At 38.0% G+C, this 13,152-nt stretch overlaps 1 pseudogene; it reads left to right on the top strand.

The window, feature by feature from the left end:
• Positions 1-6,425: 6,425 nt before the first annotated feature.
• Positions 6,426-7,828, top strand: LOC145582156 (pentatricopeptide repeat-containing protein At1g77405 pseudogene; annotated as a pseudogene).
• Positions 7,829-13,152: the final 5,324 nt, after the last annotated feature.

The following is a 13,152-nucleotide window of genomic DNA, read 5'->3' on the forward strand; positions in this document are numbered from 1 at the left end:
ACTTTTAAAACAATAGTCTCGTTATCAAAACAAAACATGATGTCCAACGTCAAAAGATCAATGTATATTTGATAACAAAAAACTTAAACAAGTTCTATGTCAAGACAAACTATGTGATTAAAAGCCTTCCGGAAAGATTAACTTCTTCTTCTGCTTCTATATCCACATCCACTTGGTAAGCCCTTCTCACTTGGTTCCTGAAATAGGAGCACATAGTGAGTCATTAATGGTATCTAATACCTTATGAATTGCTTGTATTCAAGTGTAGTTTATAATGAAGATACCTGAAGTCAAGATTTATTTTCCCTTTGCCTAATCTTCCAGGTACATGCTGCATTCTTTCTTGTAGTGGCCCCGCCTACTACAGTAGAAGCATCACATCCTTGCCTTGTTCTTGAACTCCTTCTTCTTTTCCTTTAGAGCAAGCTTGAGTGTATCACTTCTGCAAGGGTCGGCCTATTGAAGCTCATTGACAACCTCCATCGAAGAGAGTTTGTCACGATTGGCAGTTAGCCGCATCTTCAATGTTATATAGCCCGAGTAGAGAGAACTCAATAGCATGAGAGCAGCTTGCTCATCCTCTACTGGCTTGCCAATGAGCGCCAAGAGAGTGAATAGCCTTATCATTCGAAGCACGTGGGCTCGAAGTGACATTTTCGATCTTAGTCTAGCATTGTAGACTTGTGCCCATACCTCTTGTCTCTCCCTGGCTAGGCACCTTTCTTGCGGTGGCTTGATCTTCATGTTAGAGAGTGACCTAGTCACTTCCTCTACGAGACCATCAGAGTTGCCATTGATGCTCTTGGTAACCCTCAAATTGACTATATCCTCTAGAGCTTTGAGGAGCATGTCCGGAAAATAGTTGAAGAACTTCCCCCTCCATTATTCTGGGATGGAGTTTGCCATAAGTCGTGAGACTCTTTTGCAATCACAACTCCACTCCTCATGAGCCTCATCGCTCATAACCCCTTTTGAGTAGAAACTCGAGATGGGTATGTTAAGAATGTGCTCTAGGTAGCAATTTCGGAGGGTCTTTTGGAGTTCTTCTTCCCACTCCTTAATGTTCACCAAGTTCAAGCAAAATGGTAAATTTTCGAGAAGTTCCTGGCACATTAGGTTGTTGTCGTTGTTAGTTGAAGACATGATTCTACAATTGAAAGAATTTGAAATGAAAAACCATTCATAATGCTTAAATAATATTGAAATCATGTATATTAATCAAACTTATTTAAACGTCTTATTCACACATTAAATTGTCCCCATTTGGTGAGAATAAGTCGATTCCAAGATCAAAATAAACAATGAGTAGTTAATCATGCTTTGGCTTGTATTAACACTCAATATTCTAAGGTAAGCAACTCTTTGCTAATGGCTCCAAACCACTCTTGGTTAGATAAATCGTCGCATCTAATGCTCTCTCAACAACTTATCCACTTTGCCACGACATGTTAGGACTCCATCACTCATATCGTTGAGTATAACCAAATCCAACTTGAATACCCGGTATGCTTTACGTATCCTAGGGAGAAATAGTGATGCCTCGCTTTGGCGTAGCCCATCACTATTCTCAATAGGTCGGTAAGTGTTGTTTTGGAATGGAAAATTTTACTCAATATTTTAGGGACCTGAGGTTTCTATGTTGGTTAATTTAACTGAATTTAATTAATCATCGCAACATTCAAAATCCTAAACATGCATCTAACATATAATTAATATATATAATCATAAATATATATCGAGAACATAAATAAATGATGCATTTGGCAACTAGCATGACCCCTTGAGCCTTCAAGTCTTCAAGGGTCGTCATTCGCAAATTCATGGCTTTGTCTTCCAAGAACCTCCATCTTCATGACGTAACCAAAATAATGCATATACTAGTATCTACGATTAGGACTAATGCAAATATTAAGGTACATAAATACTCAACGGTTCACAGACCGTATTTAGATTTACAATAATACGTGACAGAACGTTGTCCGTATTTTCTATTCTAATCGGGCCCCACTAGTTGCCATTTTTATAAAAGATGCAGGAGAATATTCAATCCATTCTTTCATTAACTATTTGTGAATGGCCCATGCATTTTACAACGATTAACAAGTAATAATGCATAAACACGCGTAAACTAGTAACTAATTTAGGTAGTTAATCCAATTAACGCGCCTAATTAAAACTAGTTAAAGTTGTTTAACCGATTATGTAATTTAGCGCAATTAAAATTAAAGCTCTTACTAAATTCCTCATCAATCTTAATTAATCCAATTAAATAAGCCGCTAAACCTAAAATTTTGCCAAAATTAATTTTGCAAATGCCGCTCAAAATCGAGGCCTAGCCTCCAAAATTTAAATTAAAATTAATAATCATAATTAAAATAATTAAAATAAATAAAACGGCCAAGACCGCAAAATTAGCATAGCCTTAAAATCGGGGCTTACGTGCTTAGTGTGGGGTTGTGCACATCGTGCCGCAAACATGCATCACCCTACACGCACACCCTACAATAGCACCAAGCACTGCACGCACACACTGCTCGCATCAAGGCAGCAGCATGCACGCACGCCCAGGCATGCCTCGCACAGCCACACGCACACAGCAGCGCGCATTGCTTGCTGCAACTTGCTGGCTGGCCATGGCGCGCCATGCTGCTAGTCAGCAGGCAACAACCACACATCTTGGTGTGTGGTGCGCACCAACCCTTGGCAGCCACATGTGGGCTGCTTAGTTGCTCGCCTGGCCGAGGGTGGTGTGACCTTGGTTTGCGTGCCACACTCGTGGGATTAAATCCGAATATTTGCGTGACTTTATTAATTAATTCCAAAGTAATTTTAGAATTAATTTAATGAGCAAAATGAAAATTATAACAAGTCCAACTTAAATAAATTCATCCAAAAAACCAAAATTATTCCCAAGAACTATTCTTTAATAAAATTGGTTCAACTCGATGCAATAAAATAAATAAGGCTATTCTCACTATTAATTTAATTAATTTAAATTAATCATGAGATTTGACAAAATAAAGAGGAGTTGGAATTATGAACATAAAATTCAAATAAAGATTTCAACTTTAACTTGTGAATCCTTGAAAAATTATATCTTCCAATATAAAGATAAATGAAATTTCTATCACAAGATTGAAACTTTATGATTCCAATCAACTTAATACATGATTAAATTAAAAGTTCAACAAAAAATTCATGGAATTTAGTAACTCAAAGTTCAAACCACTTAAAACAATTAAAGATTGGATCTTTAGTACTTAGAAGCCTCAAAGAACAAATTTTTCACAGTTAACGCAATGGATTTGCAATTATGTGAAAATTTAACCAATCTTTCAAGCACTAATTACTACAAAGTAACCATGCTTAAAGAGGTAAAAAAAAATGCAGAAACATTAAGGAAAGAACTAAATACATAATCACCATAAATATGCCATTAAGATTCAAGGTTAAAAGATTTAAAAAATTTCGTCAAAAACGAAAAACCCTCGAAAAACGCATTTCTGGTCAGATTTTGGCTTTTTCATAGTCCTAAAAGAGATAAAACATTTCCAGAATGCTGTTTTCACCCAAAATTCACTAATTTTGGGTGAAAATCTGAGTTCGGGGCCAAAAATCAGCTTTGAAACGGGTTTAAAATTAATAAAACCGAGCTATTAATCTAATTAGTAACATAAACCAGAAAAATAAATCATTAAAAGCACCTTCAAAATATTTGTTATAAAATTAAATAAACCTGGCTCTGATACCACTGTTGGGTTTTGATGAGTTCGACTCACCGCAAAAATAAAACCTGAGCCCAAGAACAAACTCACAATTAATATAACAAAATGCATAAACAACAAGAATAGATAAAAGACTAAATTACCCTTGTAGCGTGCTTCGCTCAACCGGATGGAGCTCTTATTTGAGAAAAGCCGAGCCTCACAAATGGCGAGAACCTCCAATGAAGTCCACCCACAACGCGACCCGACCGGTCTACTACTTGGAGGTTAGACAAGTACGACCAAAAAGACTACCCGAGTAATTAATGAGCTTATAGGTATTCTCTCAAGTGGAGATGCCTAATTGAGCTCTTACTCAAGTGAGTTTTCCCAATTCCCAAGTGGGATATTTATGGGGAAACTCAAGTGAGAAATCCACTCTCCCATCAATGTGGGAGAGTTGGTAAAATCAATTTTCTCCTTTTATTTTTAAATCAAAAACAAAAGAAAATAGCTAACAACAAATTAATCAACAAGTGGCACACTAAGAGGAGGGGTTAGGTAAGGACCACAAGGAAAGGGGGGACCAAAACTTGATCCCCAAGGTTTCCCCAAAAACCGGCTCCCTCAAGCTAAGTACCCCAATGGGCTGCCGCCACGTGGTAGGCCAAGCCAAGGCACCCAAGCAGCCTAGCTGGCACTTGGTGTGCGACTGGCCTGCTGCTATCCGTGGCTGTGTGCAGCACCATGCGCGTTACGGTGCTGCTGAGTGCGGCTGGCCGTAACGCCATGCGTACTGGCCTGCTGCTAGCATGCTACGGCATGTGCTGCTGGCTGGTGCGCATCGCTACTGGTAGTGCTGCTAGCTAGCTAGCATTGCTAGCTCAACACTGCTGCCCTCGCACATGCTATCTTGATGGCGCGCCATAGTTGTTGCTGCTATGTGTGTGCCTTGCTAGCCTTGGTGCGGTAGCACGCACCAGCCAGCCTTGGCTCGGCTTGGTGCGCATGCTAGCCACATTGGCTATACCAAATGCCCCTAGCACTCGGTTTGCTTAAGGGCATTCCGATGCTAGGGGTATTTCGGTAAATTGTTGATTAATTAGTGATCTTACCGTCTCGTCTTTTGTTATTTTGACTCGACTTGCGACGCTTGGCTTCGACACTCCTAGCTCGATTTCCGACGTCTAAATATTTATTACTCGAGCGACTCATTAATTCCTTCCGAATTAATTCATCGTGTTAGATCGTTAGTTGATTGGGCGTGACCCGAAGGGTTCAATCAAGATTAAGCTGTAATATTAATTATGCATTAATATTACTGATCGGAAGCGGCCTCCACCTAGGCATTCTGATCACTTGACCTTACTGAATAAATAGCTTTCCAATAGCTCCGAACCCTCTATCGGAATAATACACTTGTTCGAAGGACACCATTCCTATCACTGGCGATTTTAGCAACAGGGTTAACCTACTTTTTAAGGCAAACCCCTCAATCTTCCTTCACAATGCCACCCTCTTCGTCCCATAAAACGACGGAAACTCGTCGTTGTGGTTGGTGGTTTTTTGGGGTCGAGGTGGATAGGTAGATGGTTTTGGGGGTCGGGGTAGGTAAGAAAGGGTGGCAGAGGGTCGGCCGACCGGCAATTTTCGGTGGTTAAGGTAGGCCGGCTGGTTCATGTCACGTTTATGGGTGGGGTTAGCGTTTGGCAGTGGTTGAGGTAGCAGGGAATTTACGGTTTCTTAATGTTTTTTTTTACTTTTTTTTTAAATTTTTTGTTTTATTTATTTATTATTATTATTATTTTTATAAATCATGTGTTGACAGGTGTCATGACAACCTGATATACTAGGTCGTTAATTTGGTGTTGACCGGTGAGGACCATTGGGGACAAATTGATCCCATAGTTGGGATTATCACATAATAAATTTTAATTGAGATTATTAGAAGTAAATCGCTCATATCATATCATATAATTAATATATAAAGCTAAACTTTTAGACAGGCCATGAGACATCGACACTTGACATTCTAACTATTCGCCAAGTGTCGCGCTACGTAAGCGACAATTAATTATTAGTATAAGATGTAGGATTTATTTGAATATATTTATCCAATACAGAGTTGGATAGATTTTGTAGGATATTTTTTTTTTTTTTGAGTTTTATTTTCAATAAAACTTGGTTTAGAGATTAAACTTATGGTTTACAATTCTATTTTTAATAAAATTAAATTAGCTATCTCCTAATTAGCTACCATATGGACAGTCGTATTACTCGTTTGTCAAATATGAGCACAATTTAAGACGTTAAAATCACAACTTATCCTCGAAATTTCATCCATTAATATAAAAATAGGTGTCACTCCAAATTGATTTATTTTAATTATTGTAACTATACTACTTGCGTCACTTTCCTGAACTACTAGATATCCCATACTCATTTCTAAAACCATTCATATTTTTATGAGCAATAACACTATATTTTTTTATTTTACAAATATGTTGTTAAGTAATTATTAATCCATGAGTAGAAAATTCAAATAACATAATTATGTTAAAATTCAATAACAATCCGAACATCATCCGGGGTACAAAACTAGTTTAAAATTGTTAAAAGTGTTTTTTTCCCAATAATAAAATAAAATAAAAAGAAAAGAGTATAAAACGTCCGAATGATACAACTATACAACCACATATAAACAAACTTAGATGTTATGTACTCTTTCCAATCCAAGCAAACATGCTAGCTTCAAAACCTCAACTCTACCACCACCGTTCTCCGGTGGTTAAGCAAGTCCTTGCCGTAATGATAAGGGATGGTCCATTCGATGCCGCCGCCCCCTCACCTCCACACTCATGGACCACTCAAACTATTTTGGACATCCTCCGCTCCATACCCATTTTCTTCTTCACGCCAACACGCTCTATTGGCCGTCAACCCAATTTTTCCCGCCACCGCGCTCCTCTCAAGCAGCGTGATCTCCGCCAGGAATCCGTAAAATATCAAAGCAATTTCCTAATTTTTGGACCTGCAGCCTATCGAGATTTAACCCGAGTTGATCACGGGGTCTCAAAAGCGACCGAGTTTTTCTACTGGGTCGAATCCCACGCCGGGTTCACCCACAACGAGATTACCGTCAGAGAGATGGCAATTGTATTGGCTAAGGCTAATAAATTGAGTCAACTGTGGAATTTTCTAGGGGAAATGAGTAGGAAAGTAGATTGTGAGCTAGTGACTACCACGTCTATCACCTGTTTGATGAAATGCTTAGGTGAAGAAGGGCTTGTAAATGAAGCAATGCAGGCTTTCTATAGAATGAAACAGTTTCACTGTAAACCTGATGTTTATGCTTATAATACTGTCATTTTGGCTCTTTGTAGAGTTGGGTTCTTTGTGAAAGCTAAGAGTTTGCTGCAGCAAATGGAGCTACCCGGGTTTCATTGCCCGCCTGATACGTACACCTACACAATTTTGATAAGCTCTTACTGCAAGTATGCCCTGCAGACCGGGTGTAGGAAGGCGATCAGGCGGAGGTTGTGGGAAGCGAATCATCTGCTTCGTCTAATGTTGTTTAAGGGTTTTGTTCCTGATATTGTCACTTACAATAGCTTAATTGACGGGTGTTGTAAGACTAATAGGATTGAAAGAGCTCTTGAGCTCTTGGAAGATATGACTAAGAGGGGTTGTTTACCAAATCGAGTTACGTATGACTCTTTTATTAGGTACTATAGTGTTGTGAACGAGATCGATAAGGCTATTGAGATGTTGCGAAGAATGCAAGAGCTGAATCATGGAACTCCCACGACTAGTTCTTACACACCTATCATTCATGCTTTGTGTGAAGTCGAGAGGGCGTCTGAGGCTTGGGAATTTCTTGTGGAGCTGGTGGATGGAGGTTTGATTCCGAGGGAATACACTTACAAGTTGGTTCTTGATGCCTTACATTGCAATGGAAACGCAAATAAGCTCAATGAAGAAACATGTAGAATGATTGAGGATGGTATAATAGTTAGATATAGGCAAAGAATGAAGGATAAACCTTTTATGAATCGAAAAGGTTCTATGCTTGTAATTGAGGATCATTAATTCGAATTAGTTCAATTTTGACAAAAGTATTTCCTTTGCCAAATTCACAACTAGTTATCTGTTCCTTTTATGATAAGACTATATATTGGTACCAACTAGTTATCTTCACCGTGCAATTTCTTTAAACGCTTACATCAAAAATAAAAGGTCGAAGAATTTTAATTCACTTGGCATGCATAACAAGATCAGGATTACGAAAACCTTTGATATACTTGAGTGATTTATTATAATAATGAAATACAAAGGGTCTTGATTTCAAGTAATGAACCTGAGCTCTCACTATATAATCAAACTCCATGTTATAAGTATTACACCTTGTCCTGTCCCTGTCAAGTTTCACACTAAAATAAGCAACTGGTCTTCATCCTTGAACAAACACCGCCTCAACTCCAACTCCTCTATCATCCTATTCTACTACTTCAAACGGTTGATCGAACTGGGGAGAGCCAAGATTGAAACTTCACATAATTTTTTTTCTTTAGGGTTTCAAAAGTCCTTTGAGATGATGATGTCCACTCAAAAGTCTCCTTCTTCGTGCATTTGGTGACTTGAGCCAAGATTATTCTTCACAAATCTCCAATAAAACGTAGCCAGGTCATGAAAATTTCAAGCTTGAATGAGGAGATCAGGAGAGTAGGAATAGGCCACGATTAAAATGTCTCCACTTACCTAGGATTTATGAAATATTGTCACTTGAATTCACATAACCTATAAAAGACAACACTCACAATTCACTTCATTTATTTGTCATTTACTTATAATAAAAATTAATATGTTTATATGTTATTGATAATTTCCGTACATATTTCTTAATAAGAATAAAAAATTGTCAAAAATCTTCCAAACAAGATCATATTGCCTTTGTAATCCTTAGAACTAACTTTGGACTGTTCATTCTTCAAAACAAATGGGTTGTTAAAGCTACCCTTAGAATACCCATTAGACTTTTTGTATCACATGCCACATGGTCAAAGCTACCATGAGCATACCCTTAGCCTTCTTCTCAATTCAAAGCTACCCTTAGTAGGCCTGTTCACGGATCGGATATCCGATCCGAAATGGGATTTCGGATCGGATATCCGAAGCTTCGGATATCTAAAATTGATATCCGAATCCGATCTGAAAATTTCGGATATCCGATATCCGAAATCATTCGGATCGGATATTTCGGATATCCATTATCCGATAATATTAAAAAGTTGATTATGCTTATCTAATAAATCTCATTAATTATATCAATTTTGTAACATTAAGCCTTCCTGACGTTCCTGTACAATATATATGAGCATTGTAGTCTTTTTTTGCAAATTAAATTATCAAAAGACCACCTAAGTTTTAATTTCGGATATTAGTTCGGATATCCGATATCCAATATCCGATACCCGAAAATTTTCGGATATGGGATATCCGAAAATTTGAAAACCAGTATCCGAATTCGTATCCGATATCCGATTTTTCGGATCGGATATCCGATCCGAAATGAAAACTCGGATCGGTTGCGGATCGGATTTTCGGATTTTCGGATTTTCGGATTCTCGGATAGTTTTGTACAGGCCTAACCCTTAGCCTTCTTCTCAATTTAGAAGGCTTTTTGTATCACATGCCACATGGTCAAAGCTACCATGAGCATACATATCAACCTTTTTGTTAAGTTTTCTCTCAAGTCCACCAACTTATCTAGCAATCTAATGTTCCGGTACTTCCACTTAACATAAAAGCTTCTCAAACTCCCTAGGGTATTTCTCAACCAATATGGCCCCTACTTGCTTAGATCATCATTCAAAGATTAAGGTAAGCATCTTGCAAATATTTTCTATGCACAATGGCCCTATGCATGTGTTTTTCTTACTAACCAATCAAGAAATTCATTAGGGTGAAGATTACATTCAAAGTCGGGGTATTAGATTTCAACTTGAAACCTCGATTAAGATTGTATTTATGGTGTTGGTACCTTGGACTCTTGGAGGCTTGGATGTTCCTCTCCAATGAGGAAAGTGGTATAATCTTCATTAGAAAACTTAACACTTGGATTTCTCCTTCTTCTAGGCTTTACTTCCCATGATCCAATTTCTTTCCTATACTTCGTCTACTCTATCCTTCTTTTCTTTTAAATCTTCCAGCCTAGAATCTTCATGAAGGACTCCATAATTATACATTTATGATTCAATATATAGAGGTTAGAAATTTGTAGTTTGATGTAGAAGGGGGAAGTTTGGATTTTGGATCTAAGAGAGGGAGATATGAAGTTTAAGTATACGGTTTTTCTAGGATCTTGATACCAAACTGATATAAATTTAATGATCATAAGAATGAGCATTTCAATAATATATACAAACCCCATGAAATCTTTATATAAAAGGAAAAATTGCCACCATTGATCCCAACTTTGCTCCATCCACCGATATTAATCCCAACTTCAATTTATTCCCTATCACTCACAACTTTATACCCAATTAATTTTTATCACCCCCAACCGGTCATCCAACTTGATGTAGGAGGTTACTAGACACGTGTCAACACGTGATAGGTCCGAATTTTAAAAAAAATATTAAAAAGAATTTTTAAAAATGAAAATAAAAAATAAAAAACAAAAAATCCAAAACCACTCATACCCAACCGTTGCCACCCACGGCCAGGCTAACCCAACCCCCTTCCCCTAGAGCGCTGGTCGCCGACCATTCCCCCTTCCCCTACCGCGGTGCCGGTGTTGATCCGACCACCTTCCCTTTCCCCTTCAATCACCACGCAAACCAGCCAAAATCCTCCAAATCCCAACCATTAGCCACGAAATCGACAACAAAATCAGCCACAAAATTGGCCTCTAACGGGCAAAATTGACCGATTTAGGGTTGAAATCAACCATTCAGCCAAAAAACTCGCCGATTTTGGCCATTTGTGGCCAATTTTGGTGGTCGTTCTTCGGGGGGTTGTTTTGGGTGAGGAAACTGCCGATTAGGGCTAGGTAGGTGGGGCACGTGTGCAGTGGATGGGGTAGCAACGACACCACAACAGGGAAAGGGGGTATTGGTGGTGGTCGGCGCTCCGGGGGAAGGGGGTTGGCTAGGCTGCGCTGCGGGCTGTCGTTGTCTCGATGGGTGGTTTTGGTTTTTTTTTTATTTTTAATTTTTATTTTTTGATTTTGATTTTTTTTAACTTTTTAACCAATCAGGTTATGACATGTGTACAAGTAATCCCAAGTAAGCATGGTTTACCTCATTATCCAGTTTCAAGTCACTTAATTGGGGTGATAAAAATTAATAGGGTACAAAGTTGAGAGTGATAGTGAATAAACTGAAGTTGGGATTAATATTGGCGGATAGAGCAAAGTTGTGATTAATTGTGACAATTTTCCTATATAAAATTGTGCAACTATGTGGAGATAAGCAATAAAATTAGATTCTTACTACACTAATAATCACAAAGTTGAATGTAATTAGGGTTAGTTTCAATATAAACTTATCACAAAGTTTAAGCATGATTGGGAAAAAAGTTTAAAGGTTTGCAATAATCATCCAAATTATTAAGGAGAGACAAAATTCTCTTTCAAGATTCGAAAATAGGCAAATGATTGTTCTTATATTCAAATTAAATCCCCCTTCATATAGGTAGCTAGCTTAGCCCTAAAAGCATATATCCCTTAGATTAGAAATGAATGACTAAGATTAAAAAGCTAATAAATCAATGAAGATTGATGCTCGAAATTTGTATGTTGCTTCTATGGAATGGAGTGACTTTCTAGAGACTATGGAGCGGGTGTTCCAAAGAAAGGATCAGTTGGTCCAATCATGTTGCTCCAAACTCAAAAACTGTTGGGGAAATTTATTACCGGATCACATAAATCACAACGAATTTTGAACAAATTTACACTTTGAGGCCCGAATGAGATCAATTTCCCAAAGTAATATTTAGACCCTGATTAAACACACTGGGTATCACAAAATTACTAGGAGATACAACAAAGACAGCCACAATAGTGTGCAGTATATTTGTGGTCAAATGTAAAACAAAATTTGAGAATTATGATGATGATCAATTAAACTTGCAAATGGTTTCAAGAAGGAAAAAGGAAAAACTGACTTTTCTTCTTGATATGTCACATCATATGTTAATAAACATATACTGTATATACTAAAGCAATATCAACGCCAAACAATATCAAGAACTGATGAAATAACCGTCACTTCAAAGCAGGAACAGTACGCGCCCGATCGGGCCGACCACCGCCCGACTAGGCTAATATGGTTGACGAATATTGAAGGCTTTCGTGCCCGGTTGGGCGGTGGTGGCCTTACCAGGCGATGAAACCACAAAATCCATGAAGCCTTCTCGCGCCCAATAGGGCGGTGAAACCCAGAACCGGGTAGCAGGGCATCAATTTCCTTCATCTCCCTCGCGCCCAGTAAGGCGGTGGCTGCCTGACCAGGCAGCTGAGCAACATAAAGACTTCACCATCGCGCTCAGTCGGGCCAGCACCACCCAGATCGGGCAGCTGAACAATGGCAGCCTTAATTCTTTAAACCGACGCAAGTGCTGCTATTTCTTCACCATAATACTGATATCCTTTTTACCAATTTTATTGTTTTAATAATCTTATTTATTTAATTCACAACACCATTACTTAAGTAAATTAATTAATTAACATGATTTTTGTTTCCCATTCTCTAAATTAATCCTCCCCTTTTTAGAGAATAAATCTAGATTCATTCCAAAACATCATCATCATAAAGGCAATCTTATGCATAAATGAAAGTGTACAAAGACTTGAACTCCCACTTAGTGCAATACACATTCTAAGAATCTGTATTCATTCGGTGTCGTAAAACGATTGAACCAAAAGCAATAAATAATGAATTCATGAAGATATTACACACACAAGATAAATTACTTGATTACAATTATACTTGACACGTAAAGCCATGTGTCCCTATCTTTTTGTAAGTACTTCAAAACTACGCCCAAATAGCTTCTTGAAGCAGCTAAACTTCGTACTTATATAGGTAGACTTCCAAACATGCTTCTGTGACAAAAGTAATATATCAGGAATTCTATTAAGTTGAAAAACAACCTCTTTTCATCACAGTAAACCGGAACTTTACCTTGGATAATTAAACAAGTTCCCAATTACCAAATAAGAAAGTTAATCTTATTGAACTTAAGATCCAACGTCTTATTGGCGTTAAGTTAAGACTCCCTCATTGGTAATTAATTAGGGCTCCAATCCCAAATTGATTGCCATCCTATAATTCACATCTCTAGCCAATGCCTTGGTGAAACAATCAGCTAGATTGAAATTCGTTTGAACATAATCAATAGTTATCACACTAATCTTGATAAGCCCTTGGATATAGCTATGATGCAC

This window comes from Chenopodium album, chromosome 15 (genome assembly GCF_948465745.1).
Source record: "Chenopodium album chromosome 15, dcCheAlbu1.1, whole genome shotgun sequence".
In the NCBI taxonomy this organism is placed as follows: domain Eukaryota; kingdom Viridiplantae; phylum Streptophyta; class Magnoliopsida; order Caryophyllales; family Amaranthaceae; genus Chenopodium; species Chenopodium album.